The sequence below is a fragment of the Bubalus kerabau genome, chromosome 2, assembly GCF_029407905.1.
Source record: "Bubalus kerabau isolate K-KA32 ecotype Philippines breed swamp buffalo chromosome 2, PCC_UOA_SB_1v2, whole genome shotgun sequence".
In the NCBI taxonomy this organism is placed as follows: domain Eukaryota; kingdom Metazoa; phylum Chordata; class Mammalia; order Artiodactyla; family Bovidae; genus Bubalus; species Bubalus kerabau.
In genome coordinates this window covers 41226047-41244592 of record NC_073625.1, presented here as the reverse complement: position 1 = coordinate 41244592, position 18546 = coordinate 41226047, and the positions used below count along the sequence as shown (strand labels likewise).

The window sequence follows — 18546 nt, the reverse complement described above, 5'->3', positions numbered from 1 at the left end:
CAATGCGGGAAACACAGGAGACTTGGGTTCGATCCCTGGGTTGGGAAGATCCCCTGGAGTAAGGCATGGCAACCCACTCCAGTATACTTGCCTTGAGAATCCTATGAGGAGCCTGGGGGACCACAGTCCATGGGGTCACAAAGAGTCAGACATTACTGGGAAGGCACACACAATCATGGGCTTCCCTGCTTCTGATAACTCTGAAATGCCTTTTTCTACTGTGAAAGGATTTTCTCCTTATTTTTTATATTCTCTTGCAGAGATAAAGCTTAACGTTTGAATAAACTTCTATTGTTATACTTGTCCATGCTTCCAGATACATGAAAATCTGTGATTTCACATGGAAGCCAAGACTTTCACTACACTTTGTTCTTGAAACATATAATATATCCCTCAAGATGGAGAAATAATATAAGATCCATGTGTTTGCAAATTGTGTGACATCGACTAGCAGAGAGAGGAAGAATCAAATGATCTTAATGTGGGCTTATGGGATAAATTCTATTTTCAGAATCCTTATGTTCGTTAAGTGAGCCCTAAAGTTACCAGATGTCATTTTTCTTTCTCTGATGCCAGCTTCAATTCAATAAAAAAATGATCAAGATATTGTGTGCACACAAGTCATAGAAAGGTCCATTGTCTCAGTCTTGTTTAAAGATCATGTGTGTAATGAATGTCTACTATAACACTGACTGTTCACTAGTGTTAGCTAATTATTCAAAGGTGGCCATGGCTACTTTCAAGGTAGTGATAAATGTGAAACTTTTGCATCCACATTTATAATTTATGGCTTACTCAAAACTATTTTCCTAGAAAAGCATGAATGGAATTCATTCCCTTGGAATGAAATGGAGAACTCACAGAAAAGACCTTTGAAATATAAACTAGGTAGGATTTACTACAGACTATTAATAATTTAATCAACATGTTATTAAATGTTCCATCTATATTAGCTCTGGTCTCTCTTCTATGACAGGGTGTTGTGTGACAGAAGGAAAGAGGTTTAGGGCCCAGACAGCCCTGGGGTGAAATCTGATTTGCAAACTCCCCAGAGCAGAACTTTATGTGGAACAAGTTACATGCACTCAACCTCAGTGGTCTCACTCAAAAAATGTCTTTCCATTGGCTCCTTTGTATATCATAATTACTGCAAAGATCTATGTCTCCTGACTGTCATCCAATTTAATTCAAAATAAAAACAAAAAAATAGGAGTTTAGGATTAACATATACACTAGTTTATATAAAATAAATAATCAACAGAGACCTACTGTATAGCACAGGGAACTTACTCAATGCTCTGTAAAAACCTATATGGGAAAAAATAATCTGAAGAAGAGTGGATATATGTATGCATGTAACTGAACTACTTTGCTGTACATCTGAAACTCATACAACTTTGTAAATCAACTATACCCCAATATAAAATAAAAATTAAATTAAGAAAAAATAGTGGAATGCATTTAAGCTCATTTCTGCCTTTACTGCAGATGCCTATTCTAGGAACCTTTTGAAATACTGACATAACTTTTTTTTTTTCCCATAAAATTTTATCAGGTGTTTGGAACCTTCTGTTTTGCCAGTCAGTGTTCTGTCTTGGAGCCAACTTGTCTCACAGAACAATTCAGCTGCCATCACCATATCCGTGCTGTAGGCTTGTTGCAAGGATTGTAGGACAGCATGGTGTACACTGCTTGATCAAGTGGCTAGCCCACACCAACCTCCGTGGACAGGATGGTCACTCACACAGCTCAAGTCTTTACTGAACGCATCTAAGTCCTAGGCAGTGTGTTTGGATCCATAACCTCAACCGTAATAACACACTGGAAAGCTATATCTCATAAACACCAATAAAATAGTAACAGGAAACATGTTTTATTTCATGGTTACTTACTTGTCTGTTCAACAATAAAACTTATTTCTAGAATGATGAAAAAAAATTTTTTCCTTACAAGTTAGAATTAAAAACACAGGTATTGTGAGTATAAGTAAATGAGTTAATTTTCATTCAACTTAGACTGTATTTAACTGGATGAGTTAAAATACATCTTCCATGGTTGCGGGAATGTGACACCAGAAAACTAACAGAACAGAAGCAGTTAATGACTGAAGAAAGTCAGAGCTGGGGAATAGTCAGAGATTAAAAATGGATAACAAAGTCAACAATTTGACTGAAGCATTTTAAGAAGTCATATCACTAACCTTTTGAGCAACTATAGGATAAATTGCCAATCACACCGTGTCTTCAGTGTAAATGTGATTTTTTTTGTTTAATGTAAGAAGGAATTATTGAAATACTTTATATTAATATAACCAGCAGAAAAAAAGATGGAAAGCAGAGTGGGAGGAGAGAGAGGGACAGAAAGAGAACAGGAGGAAAGGGAGTAGGTTGGAAAGTTCAGTTTTTTGAAGGAAGGAATGAAGGGAGGAAGGAGGAAAGATGAGAAGGGACAGACAGACAATATTACAAATAATCTTTGTTGGTTAAAAAAATAAAACTAATATCTGTGCATTTATTATATGGATGTCAATGTTTTATGAAATACATGGAAACTTTTTTAAAAAAGAGCTTTAGCGTTTTTACATATTTACATGGCATAGTTTGTTCCTAGGAATTTTTTTCATTATTTTTTTAATTGCGGTAGTGTTGCTTAATAACATTGTATTAATTTCTGCTGTACAACAAAAGTGTTAGTCATTCAGTCATGTCCAAGTTTTTGCGACCTCATGGAGCCTGTAGCCCACCAAGCTCCTCTGTCCATGGGATTTCCCAGGCAAAAATAGTGGCGTGGGCTGCCATTTCTTTTCCAGGGGATCTTCCTGACCCAGGGATCAAACCCAGGTCTCCTGCACTGCAGGCAGATTCTTTACCGTCTGAGCCACCAGCTGTACTTATACCGCATCCCTCTCTGACCTTGCTTCCACCCCTCTAGATCACCACCGGGCACTGAACTGAGCTCCTTATGCTTTACAGCATGTTCCCCCTAGCTATCCATTTTTTGATTACTCTCCAAAATATACAAGTAGTTCATATAGCTCAATATCAAAACAACAAACAACCCAACCCAATAAAAAATGGTCAGAAGACCTAAACAGACATTTCTCCAAGGAAGACATACAGATGGCCAAGAGGCACATGAAAAGATCCCCCTAGGAAGTTTAACATAGTAATAGACCTGACACACTTGACAAATACAGAGACCAACTCATTTTCAAATACACTGTGTAAAAAGCCTCTCTCTGTATGAAGTGAAGCAAAGTGAAGTCACTCAGTCGTGTCCGACTCTTAGCGACTCCATGGACTGCAGCCTACCAGGCTCCTCCGTCCATGGGATTTTCCAAGCAAGAGTACTGGAGTGGGGTGCCATTTCCTTCTCCAGAGGATCTTCCCCACCCAGGGATCGAACCTGGGTTTCCCGCATTATAGGCAGACGCTTTACCGTCTGAGCCACCAGGGAAGTCTTTCTGTCTATATATGCCTCTCTGAAAAACAAACCACCTAAAAAATACCATAATTAACAATAAAAGAGACAGATGTCTGCTTCCTGATAAACACACACAAAGTAATTTAGCATTTAGGAATATGTAGAATTAAGGAAGAAACAAGTTTTGTAACAAAACTGTGCACATTTGAAGATCACTGTGTAAAGTAGCCAACTATCAGACTGATAATATTAAAGTGGAACATAATATTAGGTATAGACATGATTTCCCTCTTATGTTTATTTTTCCCCTATTTGTCTAATAATTTGAAAACATGAGATAATTTCTGAGATCCCTGCAGTCCTAAAAGTGTGATTCAAGAATGCATGTGTGTTTTGCCTATTGATAGCATGTATAAAATATATAACTAATAAGAACCTACTGTACAGCACAGGGAACTCCACTCAGTGCTGTCTGGTGACTTAAATGGGAAGAAAATCTGTAAAGGAGGGGATATATGTATACGTATAGCAGATTCACTTTACTGTACAGTAGAAAGCAAAACCATGGGCGGAGGAGCCTGGTGGGCTGCAGTCCATGGGGTTGCTAAGAGTCGGACATGACTGAGTGACTTCACTTTCACTTTTCACTTTCATGCATTGGAGAAGGTAATGGCAATCCACTCTGGTGTTCTTGCCTGGAGAATCCCAGGGACGGGGGAGCCTGGTGGGCTGCCGTGTATGGTGTCGCACAGAGTCAGACATGACTGAAGTGACTTAGCAGCAGCAGCAGCAGAAAGCAAAACAACATTGTAAAGCAACTATTCTCCAAAAAATTAATTTAAAAAAGAATATGCGTATTTTGCATCCCCTCCCTCTCCCTCATGTATATATTTAATATATCTTCTATATCATATGCCAGGCTGGATGAAGCACAAGCTAGAATCAAGATTGCCAGGAGACATATCAGTAACCTCAGATATGCCGATGATATCCCCCTAATGGCAGAAAGCAAAGAAGAAATATAAAGCCTCTTGATGAAGGTGAAAGAGGAGAGTGACAAAGCTGGCTTAAAACTCAACATTAAAAATCTAAGATCATGGCATCTGGTCCCATCACCTCATGGCAAATAGAAGGGGAAAAAGTGGAAGCAGTGACAGATTTTATTTTCTTGGACTCCAAAATCACTGTGGATAGTGACTTCAGCCATGAAATTAAAAGACGCTTGATCCTTGGAAGGAAAGCTATGACCAACCTAGACAGCATATTAAAAAGCAAAGATATCGCTTTGTCAACAAAGGCCCATCTAGTCCAAGCTGTGGTTTTTCCAGTAGTCATGTATGGATGTGAGAGCTGGACCATATGGGAGGCTGAGTGCTGAAGAATTGATGCTTTTGAATTTTAGCAGTTGAGAAGACTCCTAAGAGTCCCTTGGACTGCAAGGAAATCAAACCAGTCAATCCTAAAGGAAATCAACCCTGAATATTTATTGGAAGGACCAATGCTGAAGTTGAAGCTCCAATACTTTGGCCAGTTGATGCGAAGAGCTGACTCACTGGAAAAGACTCTGATGCTAGGAAAGATTGAAAGCAAGAGGAGAAAAGAGAGGCAGAGGATGAAATGGTTAGATAGAATCACTGACTTAATGGACATGAATTTGAGCAAACTCCTGGAGACACTGAAGGACAGGGAAACCTGGTGTGTAATAGTCCATGGAGTCACAAAGAGTCGGACATGACTTAGCGATGGAACACACACACACACTATATTATACATAATCTGCCTTACTTTCTATAACACGTCAATTTCCTTTGAAAATTATTAAGCACTTTGACAATGTGTGGTATCATTTGCACTGTGATCTACTGAGATAAATCAGTTCTTGGTCTTTGGGTGATTAAGACCTTGCCTGATAGAGCCAGGCTGCCTGGTGAGTTGAGAAGTCTGCTAGCACAGTTCCGGCATTCTGGATCGTCACCCTGGGATCATGTGTCTCATTTAAGCTTTCTCACTTTGACTAGATTTGAAATAGAAATGAAGGTACTGTGTGTGTGTTATGTTCCTAATGTTTGTGAAGGATCTTTCAAAAGATAACATTACTTTTAAATAATTTGCATACAAATAATAAAACTGACCTAATGAAGAATCATACTGCATTTTGCTCAAATTTCAAACCTTGCCAGCATTTCATTGGTGAATATAGAATGATTCCATATAAAATGAATATAGAACAATCCAAGGACGTATCTTCAAAGCGGCATGCTGTCCCAGGACAGACAGAACCCAGGATGAGGATGAAACACATGAGGATGACACATGATGAATCTAACCATTTGGGTGACTGCAATCAGATGGCCAGTGGACCTCAGGGAGGTAGAAGTGAACCTCAGATAGACTGTCTTTTAATCACTAGGCACTTTTCTTTTTCACACCAACTGAATATTTAACAAAAGAATTACTGGAGTTTTCTTGATGAAACTAGCCAACAGGTGATAGAACCCTGAACTTTTAAACACCTGTGGACCCATGCTTTTTAATTTTATGATGTACACAACAAAAAACATCAGGTTACCTAACTCGAGAAGTTTCTAGAAAGTGATGACCCAGTTTCTTGTGATGAAGTCAGGCCCACACTGAATGACTACCAACAGTCCTGGAAAATCTCTGGGATTTTCCAGAGAAAAAGCACACCATCTGACTGAGGGTCCACATGGGATGCATGATGTTCTCCGCCCTGGACCAAGTCACCTGAGTGTGTTAGGGGAGGGCAGGTCCTAGGACGGTGGTCCAGGAACAGGGGAAATGTGAAGGAAGAGATCATTTAAAATGAGCCAATTTTCTTTCATCAGTATCTTACAGTTTTCTGAGTACAGCTCTGTTGCCTTCTTAGGTAGGTTTATTCCTAGATATTTTAAGTAAGTCAGAAAGAGAAAAACAAATGTATTAGCACATATATATGGGATCTAGAAAAATAGTACAGATGAATCTATTTGAAAAATGGAAACAGAGACATAAATGTAGAGAACAAACATATGGACACCAAGGGGGGTATGATAAATTGGAAGACTGGGACTGATATATATACACCATCGTTTATAAAGTAGGCAACTAATGAGAACCTATTGTATAGCACAGGGCAGGGAAGGGAGAGGTATGATCTGTTTGTAGGACATATATTGAGTTAATCTTAAAATGCATTCCAATATACATTGCTGCTGCTGCTAAGTCACTTTGGTCGTGTCCAACTCTGTGTGACCCCACAGATGGCAGACCACTGGGCTCCACAGTCCCTGGGATTCTCCAGGCAAGAAGACTGGAGTGGGTTGCCACAATATACATTAGGTGTAGACAAGTACTGTTTGATCCCACTTACACAAGATACCTAGAATAGTCCGATTCATACAGTCAGAAAGAACATTGGTAGATGCCAGGACCCAGGGGGTGGAGGGTAAGAAGGTGGGATGGGGACTTAATAAGGATAGAGTTTTAGCTTAGGAAGGTAAAAACTTGGGAGACGGATGATGGTGAGAGCTGCACAGCAATGTCAATGGACTTAGTGCCACTAAAGTGCACAGTTAAATATAGTTGAAACAGTATGATTTATATTATGTGACTCTTATAATAAAAAACTTTTTAAAATTAATTGTTTAAATAAAATTTAAAAAAATTAAAAAAAAGTACAATTGAAAAAAAAATTAATTGTTTACACTCATCTAGAAATTTTCATTAAAATCATACTCCAGTCATACAAAAAAACAGACACCTTTTCACACTGGACACATTTCCCCTGTGGTCATTGTAGAATGCATTCTGTTAAAATCATTCAATACACAAAGAATTTCACTTGCAAACAATCCATTTAATCACTATCCTCTAGTCGTATGTGATTATCTTAAATTCTTGACCCAGGAATGAAAAAAGTCACAAGATGACTGCTTGAAAGACTGCCCTGCCCTCCACAGGTCTTGAATGAACAGGAGGAATTCATGGCATGGGCTCCTGTGCTGTTATTTACTTACTCAGTTCTATAGAGTTTTGGTTTTTAAAAGGCACCATATTACAAAAAACAACTTCAAATGTCATCTCGCCTACCTCATCATCTCAAAATAGATGTGTCCTGAAACTATGAAAATAATGATGTATTCTAGATATCCTTCATCCCAGAAGCAAGAGATTTGCATAACAAATTAATGGAAACATATAAAGGGGTCCTCAGGAAATTTCCATCTATGATCACAGTTGCTGCTGCTACTGCTAAGTCACTTCAGTCGTGTCCGACTCTGTGCGACCCCATAGACGGAAGCCCACCAGGCTCCCCCGTCCCTGGGATTCTCCAGGCAAGAACACTGGAGTGGGTTGCCATTTCCTTCTACAATGCATGAGAGTGAAAAATGAAAGTGAAGTCGCTCAGTCGTGTCTGACTCTTAGCGACCCCATGGACTACAGCCTACCAGGCTCCTCCATCCATGGGATTTCCAGGCAAGAGTACTGGAGTGGGGTGCCATTGCCTTCTCCGATGATCACAGTAGGGGCGCCCATTGCCCCCAGGTCTTCATTCCTTCCTGCATCCTGCCCTGTGCCCCGTGCCTACACAGCTCCTGCCACAAAAGGTGGTGCTTCCAGTGTCTCAGCCACACTGACCTTGGCTGTGGCCAGCTGACAAGCCTTACTAGCCTTCAAGGCCATGCATTACTGGTGCCAGCTCCAAACCCAGGTGCTGAGCGTCTCCTAGCACAATGATAAAAACGTGCTCTGGATAGCCTATAGTTCTCACAAAAATAGAAGACCTGAGGCATGCACTTGAGCTGAAAGCTTGCCCTAGGGCCATGCTGAGCCAAGCCCAGCTCAGCTCTACAACCTTAGACAATCACAGCTATACTCCTGGTAAATAAATGCTTAATGTTTTGTGGTACTGGGTTTTGCCACTCAGCATTTTTATGGCACTAGTAGACAGTGATGTTAAAAATCCAAGGACAAGCATTAACTTACATACATATATTTGCACATGGTATATAAATATATATGTGTGTGTGTGTGTGTGTTTGCTGCTGCTACTGCTAAGTCGCTTCAGCCGTGTCCGACTCTGTGCGACCCCATAGACAGCAGCCCACCAGGCTCCCCCGTCCCTGGGATTCTCCAGGCAAGAACACTGGAGTAGGTTGCCATTTCCTTCTCCAATGCGTGAAAGTGAAGTCGTTCAGTTGTGTCTGACTCTTAGAGACCCCATGGACTGCAGCCTACCAGGATCCTCTGTCCATGGGATTTTCCAGGCAAGAGTACTAGAGTGGGGTTATTTGTTTAAAATATTACACATAGCCTTGAGTGCTCATGCTCTGTCACTCAGTCGTGTCAGACTCTTTTGCGACCCCATGGACTGTAGCCCACCAGGCTCCTCTGTCCATGGGATTCTCCAGGCATGGAGTACTGGAGAATACTGAAGTGGGTTCCCTTTCCCTTCTCCAAGGGATCTTCCCAACTCAGGGATCAAATCCATGTCTCCTGAATTGGCAAGTAGATTCTTTACCACTGTGCCACCAGGAAAGTCCACATATAGCTGTATAAATCAATAAATCAAAATTAATTTAAAATATTAGCACTATGTCTTTCATATGATAATGGATCAATAAATGCCAGCTATTCTATTAATAATACCAGTGAGAACATACTACTTCTCTTAATGATATTAATATTTATATTAATATTGTACTGTATTGTTTCAATATAATTATATTAATACTATTATACCATTAATAATTGCATTATTATTAATTATATTAAGGGGAGTAGTATACAGCTAAAGATCTCCCTGAGAGGAAATGCAAGTTCTTTAATGCCCTCTTTTAATTTTATAAATCCATCCATTGAAATTCATCAGAATGTATTTCCCAAATACTGGAACACAAATCCATTCTGTATCTCATCACTATCATCCACGGACATTACATCTGGTTGCATCTTGTAAATAATGTGAATGTGGGCTAAAGATTGCCATTAGCATGATTACTTTCATTTAAGCCTCCTGGGTGATGGACACTGAGGAACCCAATTCCCCAGCTGAGAGAGTAGGTAACTGGAGAGAGTGGCAAACAAACCACATCCATGGCCAGCGCTAGTCAGTGAGCAGGACTGTGGATGGCTGTGTTAAGAGTGACAATGAAGAAGCATTTGCCGTGGGCCCCAGTGGTGGACATGTGCTGCTATCTACCCTGTAGAAGGAAAAGTGTGCAAGTCCTTTACTGATGTGTACCTCCAACTTTCTCCCCATCCTGAGACAAATATTTTTGGAACATCTCTTACATTACAGCCCTTTTTGCCTGTAGGCTCCAAGGAACCAAAGGAAAAAACACAAATACATGATCTGAAATATTAGGAGGATGTAATTTGCCTGAAGCTTGTACTTGCATTCTAAACAGTAATACAACTTAAAATGTCCTGAGTACTTATCATAATAGACAATGCTAATGCTTTCACCTTGAAATAAGCCAGAACCCTGGCAGCAATCAAACTAACATTCATTGGCTAAGTGGCCTCAACCACTTAGAGCACATTGGTTTTAAAACCAACCCTCGCTTGGACGTGACCACTCAAAAAGATCCCCTGATGGGAGAAAGCATTAAAACATCAATAGATTCTAGAATCTCAGGATCATCTTTCCTGGTGTCCAGGCCAAGAGTCATAGATTCAGGTGACAGTACTTTCAAGATCTAAAAGCTCTCTGTGTTTCTCAAATTAATTTGAGTCAAATATTCTTGAACTGTGTTTTCAAATGACTGAGGTGAAATCATTTGGGTCGGGGAGAGAAATCGTTATTCAAGGCTATGAGCTGCCAGCAGAATCTCGTCACGTCACTGAGGAACATCCTTCTCATTTAGTCATCTCTTAGAAAGTTTTATTTTGCAGTCTGGCATTGATGAGGACATGTCTAAAGAGCCTCACCTGCACAGCTGCCAGATCAAACTGAGAAGGAAACAGATCAGTCTTGTTACTAATAAAGTGATTATTACTAGTTGGATCCCTTCATGACAAGTATATGGATTGCTAGAATATGAATTCATAGATTCATAGTCTATATTCTATATTTTGATTCATATTCAAAACCAATATTGTATTGGTTTTGCTAATAAAGCATTCTTAAACAGAATAGTGGACGCTGTTTTGGCACTAATTTCCCATAATAAATACTTTAACCCTCTTTCCAAAGTAAGGCCTTCCTGTGTGCATGTGCGTGTAAGGTCACTTCAGTCGTGTCCAACTCTTTGCGACACTATGGATTGTAGCTCTCCAGGCTCTTTGGTCCCTGGGGTTCTGGAGGCCAGAATACTGGAATGGGTTGCCACTCCCTTCTCCAGGGGATCGTCCCAACCCAGGGGTTGAACTGCATCTCTTCTGTCTTCTGCATTGGCAGGCAGATTCTTTGCCACTGGTGCCGCCTGGGAAGCCCATACGGCCTTCCTATGAGCTGCTTAATTCGTGGAACTTCCTCTGCTTTTTTGCCTGTTCATTGTGTCCTCACTCCCAGGATTCAACTATGAAGTCCTATTTCTAATGGAAGTTTCTGTATCCTCCAACCTCCCTTAGGTTAGACACACCTGTATTTCAGTAGTACTGCACACTGCATTCATCCTTGATAGTATTTATTCATGGAATCATTCAAACGATCCCCTTAATTCTCCTTATACTACTGGCCTTCATTAGGCCAGGTCCATGTATGTTTTCTGGACACAACATGCAATGGCCTACATGCTTTCAAAGGATGTTTATTTAATGGTTGATTAAATGATAACTTAATCATTTAAATAATGCTTAATATCCTCAGAAGGCTTTCCATTTGATTGGATAATAAATATTCAATAAATACTAAAGGCTTATTAAGTCAAGCCTAAAATATATTTGAGAATATCTACTTGCACTATGAACCCACTTGCATTTGTGGGCTGTGGGATCAAATTCTTAATGATAGAAATATGTTCCTTCAAATATTAAATATATAAATATTTAATCAATACATAGCTGAAGTAGAGCAAGCACAATATTTCCCATTACCCCAAGAGTGTGGGTTGTAAACCCACAAAAACTTCAGGTAGTTGATTTCTCTTGTTTCAGTATTTCAGTAAAATCTTTCAACAAACTCCTTTGTGCCAACAATGTTGCAAAACTTACTCCTAGGATCAGGGCTGACTGTTGAATGCAGAGCTGCAATTCTCCACAGCAAAAGTTTTAGGTAGGGAATTGAGTCAAGAAAGACTTGCACAAATGCTTCAGATATTTTAGGAAATAGGGAATATCTTTCAGGAATAAATCATCAATCAATACTCTCTTCAAAGATGCCTTTGACACATGTCACAAAATAGGAAAATTAAAATAAAAACTAAATGATGATAGCAACCATTTTGAGCATATATATACCAAGATATCTGATGGAAACCCCACTTACATTTTGGCATGAAAGGTCCATTGAAATCTAAAGCTACAGGCATTATCATTTTCCCTTCTGCCAGGAGATACCTGAGACCAAGGCTAAGTGAGCTGACAAAGCTCATACTGCTTAAAAGGGGCAGCAAAACTAGGCACAGAATCTACTTCTCTCTGATTCCAGGGCACATAACATGAAGTGTCTATGTTTCATAGTCAGACTCAACCAGAGGATTGTATTTTTTACACTAAAAAGTGAAATATAAATATAATTTATGTTTATATGAAACAATTACAAATCCAGAAAAGCCAGTTGGCTACATAGATATAAAGACCCCACAGAATGGTTTGAGAGAAAAATTAAAGAAACAATGACAACTACAAAAAAACAAATCTCACACAAATTTAAAAAAATAAAATAAAACAGAATCCTGGTCGTGTGTTGATTAATTCTCCAACATCAGGGGTGTTATGCAATAGTTTTAATTTAGATCTGTAAGAAATAACAGCAATAAAAAGCAAAAAGCACCATGTCCTGATGAAGCAAAGATATAGTTAATAACGTGGAAGGGCCAGGAGAGTGAGGCCCGGCCGATTCCACTGGACTCTGGGGATCTCAGACTCAGTCCACTCCTGATACAAGCCACTACATCAGGTGTCTAAGACCAGAGGGAAAATCCTCATCCTTCAACAGAAATAAATGAAACCACACACATAATTTTAAATTTTCTAGTAGCCACATTAAAAAAAAATTAAGATAGAATTGATTTTGATAACATTTACCCCAGTTTGATATTAGTTTGATAATTATTAGTTTGATAATTCAAACTATTATCATTTCTACATGCAATCAATATGAGCATAATTAATGAGATATTTCACATCTATTTTTCCTAAAGTTTAAAATCCAGGTATCTCTCAGCCTTTCAGCACATCTCAGGTTGGACTGGCTACGTTTCTCATGCTCAAGAGCCACAGGGGTCTACTATATGGATTAACCAGACTAAATCCAGTTTAAGTTACTTGCCAAGTAGGTAAACTAATTAACTCACAAACCTTGCCACAATTTTCTCCCATACATGGGTAATAACAGTATCTCCCTCCTAATATCATTACGAACATCTTTGGGATTAGTGACTGTAAAGTGATGAAAACCTTGGATAGTATTTCCAGGATCAGCATTATATAAAGATGTCATTTACTCTAATTAGCTAATCCTAAAATGGCTTCAGTAGTCTTTACAAACCTAAACTTTAACCTTACCATTTTACAAAATTTTGAAAAATTATAATATGAACTTCAAAGAATTGAGTCACATTCACCAACATGCATTCCCTGTGCTGAATTGAAATTGAATTTTCTGACTCATTATTTATAAGAAATGAATATCTTTAAAATGCTTTTAAAATTTGAATGATGCTCCTTGCAGTCAAATGAAAATGTTGCTCCATGTAATAATCGTTCGAAAATGAACGCTTTGCTGTTTTTGCTTTCTTCCTCTGGTAATTTAATCCATAATGAATAATAATTAGATTAGATTTTCATATTCACTACATAGGTTAACTAAATGAGTAAGACTTTTATTTTGCTTTACTTCATGGAATATATATATGTGTGTGTGTGTGTGTGTGTGTGTGTGTGTGTGTGTGTATGTGTGTGTGTGTATACATATATATTTTTTGCAATTAGGATTGGAGGAAAATACACAGATAATGCTATTTTGTATCTCATAGATAACTGAATAGCATCTTTATACTCTTCCACGGAGCTAATGAAAATCAGTCAACTGGAAGTTTTCATAATTCATATGTAACAATGTACTTACTCTGAGGAAATTGAAAAGGCTTGAGAAAATGCCGTGCATATCACCAATATAATAAATTGTGTAAAAAAGGAAGATGAAAGCTTTATAAATTAGTTCATGGAGATTAAATGATTTATAAGAAAATTCTAAGACCCTTTAGTCTGCACCACATAAAATTAAACTGCTACCTTTCCTGCAAAATGAGATTAAAGAGTGGGATAAAATAGGTATGATTTTCAAAGCAAGATGTCTGTTCTAAGATTTTTATTTTCAGTACAATTCCACCCAGTGAAATGTGCACCAAAATTAAAGGATTAATCAGATACTATCAGGAAAGTGATCCGTGCATTTCAGAGGAAGGTGCTGTACAAATGAAAAGCATCATTTTTACCACACATAAGGGATAAAGTGAGAAAAGAAAGACTGGTGACAGCGACAATCTCTGCCTCATTAATCTCTTCCTCTCTCCTGTCTGGAAAGGTGTGAAGCAGGAGGCTGAATAAGAGAACTGTAGACAATTCAATTTCATTGCATTTCAAGCTAGTCTGTTCAAAGAAGAAATGCAAAACTTGCTATCAATTGGGAATATTGCCTCTGATCACAGAAGTTCGCTCTGTCAAGATACTTTGAATAGTGACCCACTGTTTTTTAACCACTAGAATAAGATTAGTTCTTTTTTTTTAAATAATATGTTAAGTTGAATCATATACAATTATTAGTTGACCATTGTTGCTCTGGAGGAAAAAAATGTCAAAAGATACAATGTAACTCACCCTAGAGGCATATGACCACACACCGATATCCTGGTAGTAAGGGATATTGGTGAATGCTGACTTGGAAAAAAAACAAAGACATGATTTGCATCTTTAGTGTGAATTGAAATATCCTGTAATACCAAATAAATCCTGTATTTACTTGAAAATGGGATGGGACTCTGACAACCACAGTTGGTTTTTCTTTTGCTTTGTTTTGATGCGGGAAGAATTTCTATTGTCTCAGTAAGTCATCAAAAACAGTAAAGGTTTGTATTCATTCATTTTTATTTCTTCCTTTAAATCTTCTTGTCTCTTTATAATACGTGATTACATTTTAAGCATATGGTTTAAAATAAGTTTTACAGAGCAATAGGAAAGGGCTTCCTTGGTAGCTCAGACTGTAAAGAATCTGCCTACAATGTGGGCGGCCTGGGTCCAATCTCTGGTTGGGAAGATCCCCTGGAGGAGCGCATGACAATCCACTCCAGTATTCTTGCCTCAAAAATCCCCATGAACAGAGGAGCCTGTTGGGCTATAGTCCATGAGGTCCAAAGGAGTCGGACATGACCGAGTGACCAAGCACAGCACAGCATAGGAATCGCTATTATGTTTTCCTGTAAAAACCAATGAAATCACCACCACTCACCTGTGAATAAGAGGACTATTCCCTAACAAAGCATTTCTCTTGACAGAATTTTCTGAGAAGGGCTTTAGAATAAGTCATTCAAACATAAACTGAGGGTTAGAAACATAAATAAAATGAAGAGAAATGAAAAATCCTCTTCCTATTACAGCAAGAGACCAAGAAATGACATAGTTTTGCATGTCCTGTCATTTATATGACTTTGACATCACCAAATTTCCTACACAGCTGGACGGGAATTGTCAGCAATGAGAAAGCAACCAATTAATCCTTTCGATGGCACTTACTGTGTACTCCATGTGTGCAGATGAGGTAAACACAGCTGCCCCGTCTCTGCCTGACCTGCATCTCTAAGTGAGACAGGACCGCTAGTCAAAGTCTGGGTTCCACAGATGGAGAGCTCTTCCTGTTGGGGGAGGTCCTTAATTCTCTCTGGGATCATGGCTGCATCCCATCAAAGATAGATGGTTGGATTCCCCTTTGATCTTACCTGTACCTTCATGGGGGCTTCCCTGATAGCTCAGCTGGTAAGGAACCCACCTGAAATGAAGGAGACCCTGGTTCCATTCCTGGGATGGGGAGATCCCCTGGAGAATGGATAGGCAACCCACTCCAGTTTTCTTGGGCTAGGCTGGTGGCTCAGATAGTAAAGAATCAATCTGCAATGAGGGAAACCTGGGTTCGATCCCTGGGTTGGGAAGGTTCCCTGGAGGAGGGCACATAGCAACCCACTTTAGTATTCTTGCCTGGGAAATCCCATGGACAGAGGAGCCTGGCAGGCTACAGTTGGACACAACTGAGCGACTAACCACAGCACAACATACCTACATGGAGCCTGTCCACAGATCGCTACCAAAAAAAAAAAAAAATCCCTCATTTACCCTATAGACTTTACTCCCCTAAATGAATAAGCTATGAAATTAATACCAAAACTGAAAAAGTACCACTTAAAGAAATTGACTTTCTTTCTAAAGTAGTTGGGAAAGATCTAGAGTGTGTGCTTTTGTGGATTTTTTCCGTTGCTCTTAGAAAGAAAAACACATTCCTAATACTCCACTTTTTATAAGGCAGTATTACCACTGGTATAGTCATCAGTGATTTTCTCTGGTGACTTTGTGGTAAAGAATCTGCCTGGCAATGCAGGAGACATGGGCTCAATCTCTGGGTCAGGAAGATCCCTGGAGAAGGAAATGGCAACTCATTTCAACATTTTTGCCTGGGAAGTTCCCAGGACAGAGGAGCATGGTGGGCTACAGTTCATGGGGTTGCAAAGAGACTGTCTTTCTAACGTAGTTGGGAAAGATTCAGAATGTGTATTTTTGTGTGTTTTTGCATACGCTGTTAGAAAGGAAAACACATTTCTAATACCCCACTTTTCATTAGGCAGTATTACCATTGGTATGTCATCAGTATGTTTTACTATACCCTTGAGAACCAGGTGATATTGCTTATTTCAGAATATACCACATTAAACCATGTACTGCTTGACAAAATTCTAAGAATGAATGACTTTTCCAAAAAATTGCCTTGTCTTAGTCATTTATCTGCCAAAACTCTTATCAACATTGGATTCTAAAAGGAACAACAAGATTTCGCCCTGATTTTAAAATCCCTCCAGCAGATGTTATATTTATGCATGATTTACATAGTTGAGAAAAACTATTTCCAAAAATATGGTAAGCTCTCTCTAAGTCACTGACATCAGCTTCATTGATTAATTCATAGACTGAAGTCACACTGCATGTTTTGGTCATAGGAATATATGTATTCAAGGAGAAAAGGTATTTTGAAGAAAAAAATTCAAACATGAAATGCCAGGAGACATCTTTCTATTAAAAAGTAAATACAGAAATTACTCCCATCCAGAGCCTGTGTTATAGAAAAAAAATTTGCTAAGATTGTGGAAAAAAATTTTGAAGAATATAAAACTGCCACCAACCCTATCTTAAGACAAAAGTTTATGATCTACATAAGCCACATCCTTTGTATTCTTTCTGCATCTAGCAAGGGAGTTTCTAAAAATAAGTACCAGGAGCTTTCTGACTTGTTTCCTATTTTAATGATAATGACCAAACACCAGTGAATGTGTTGGCTCGTCCCAGAAACCCTAGAGAAATCTGTTCATCAGAGTGCAAATCTCTAGCCAGCATCTTTGCTGAGCCTCTGTGAGGGTCTCCAGAGATATAATAACTTCTTCACACATTTCAGGAGAGAAGGACACACTGTTAAAATTCAAGAATCCTCAGTAATTCGAGATAGAAACAGCCCAGATAAACCCCTGACATGCAACCTTTGAGAAAATGCATTTGGAGTAATCATACCGTCGCTTGAAAATGTCTGAGTTGTCACTGGATTTCATCAGATATAACAAAACAATTCTAGAGTATACAAGCAGTCTTCTCAGGCTTTGTATCACTGTTAAGTGATATAAACACAGTGTAAACTGAACATTTATCCCCTGGAAGGTTGATCCACCCTCTCTAAATGTCTTTACCTTTTATAATAGCATTGTTGTTCAGTCACTCAGTCGTGTCTGACTCTTTGCTACCCCATGGACTGCAGCACGCCATGCTATCTTGCCCTCCACTATCTCCCAGAGTTTACTCAAGTTCATGTCCATTGAGTCAGTGATGCTATCTAACCATCTCATTCTCTGCTGCCCTCTTCTTTGGCCTTCAACCTTTCTTTATTATCATGTATTATTGATTAAATAATCAATGACTAGACAATTGAATATAATCATTTCTGAGCTTTAATTGGAAAGTGATGTAAGTTCCAGAACCAATCACTTTTAGAAAATAATTTTAAGGAGAACTTTTCATCATGTGCATCACAACTTCAGTCTATTTCCAGGAATACGCAATGAACTTCCTGGAAATTGCAGGAAAGTTAGATGTAGTCTATCTACAAAATACTTGGTTTTGTAGGTTTACATATGCATACAATGAAGCACAGTTTTAACAAATCATCATGAAGTGTCTATTATGAGCGGATGCTACCCAGAGATTTTGGACCTGGGTGAGCAGAGCAGAGAGCCCCAGCCATGCAGCTGGATCCTGAGGCCAACACCTTCAACATTTTTGCCCCAGGACAGAAATCGTCAATGAGAAAATGTCCGAGAATATCAAAATCCCTCTTTATTAACTTTAGCTTACTAAAAATAAAGGGTTAGTCGCTCAGTCATGTCCAATTCTTTGTGACCCCATGGACTGCAGTTCACCAGGCTCCTCTGTTCATGGGATTCTGCAGGCAAGAATACTAGAGTGGGTTGCCATTTCCCACTTCAGGGGATCTTCCTGACCCAGGGATCGAACCTGGGTCTCCCGTGTTGCAGGCAGATTCATTATCAACTCAGACCAGGAAAGCCCCTTATTAAAATAAGATCCCCCCAAATTACAGTTTTGGGAACTCTTATCATAAAGTGAATAAAGTTAATGCATACTAAACTGATACAAATATAATACAGTCCATACAACCATATGTTTTATTAAATAAATTAATAATTTGATGAT

At 38.8% G+C, this 18546-nt stretch overlaps 1 non-coding gene across 1 annotated transcript; it reads right to left on the bottom strand.

The window, feature by feature from the left end:
* Positions 1 to 3384: 3384 nt before the first annotated feature.
* On the bottom strand, positions 3385 to 3456 carry TRNAY-AUA (transfer RNA tyrosine (anticodon AUA)). Its single transcript has one exon. It is a non-coding gene; the product is annotated as a tRNA-Tyr (tRNA).
* Between the last annotated feature and the right edge of the window lie 15090 nt (positions 3457 to 18546).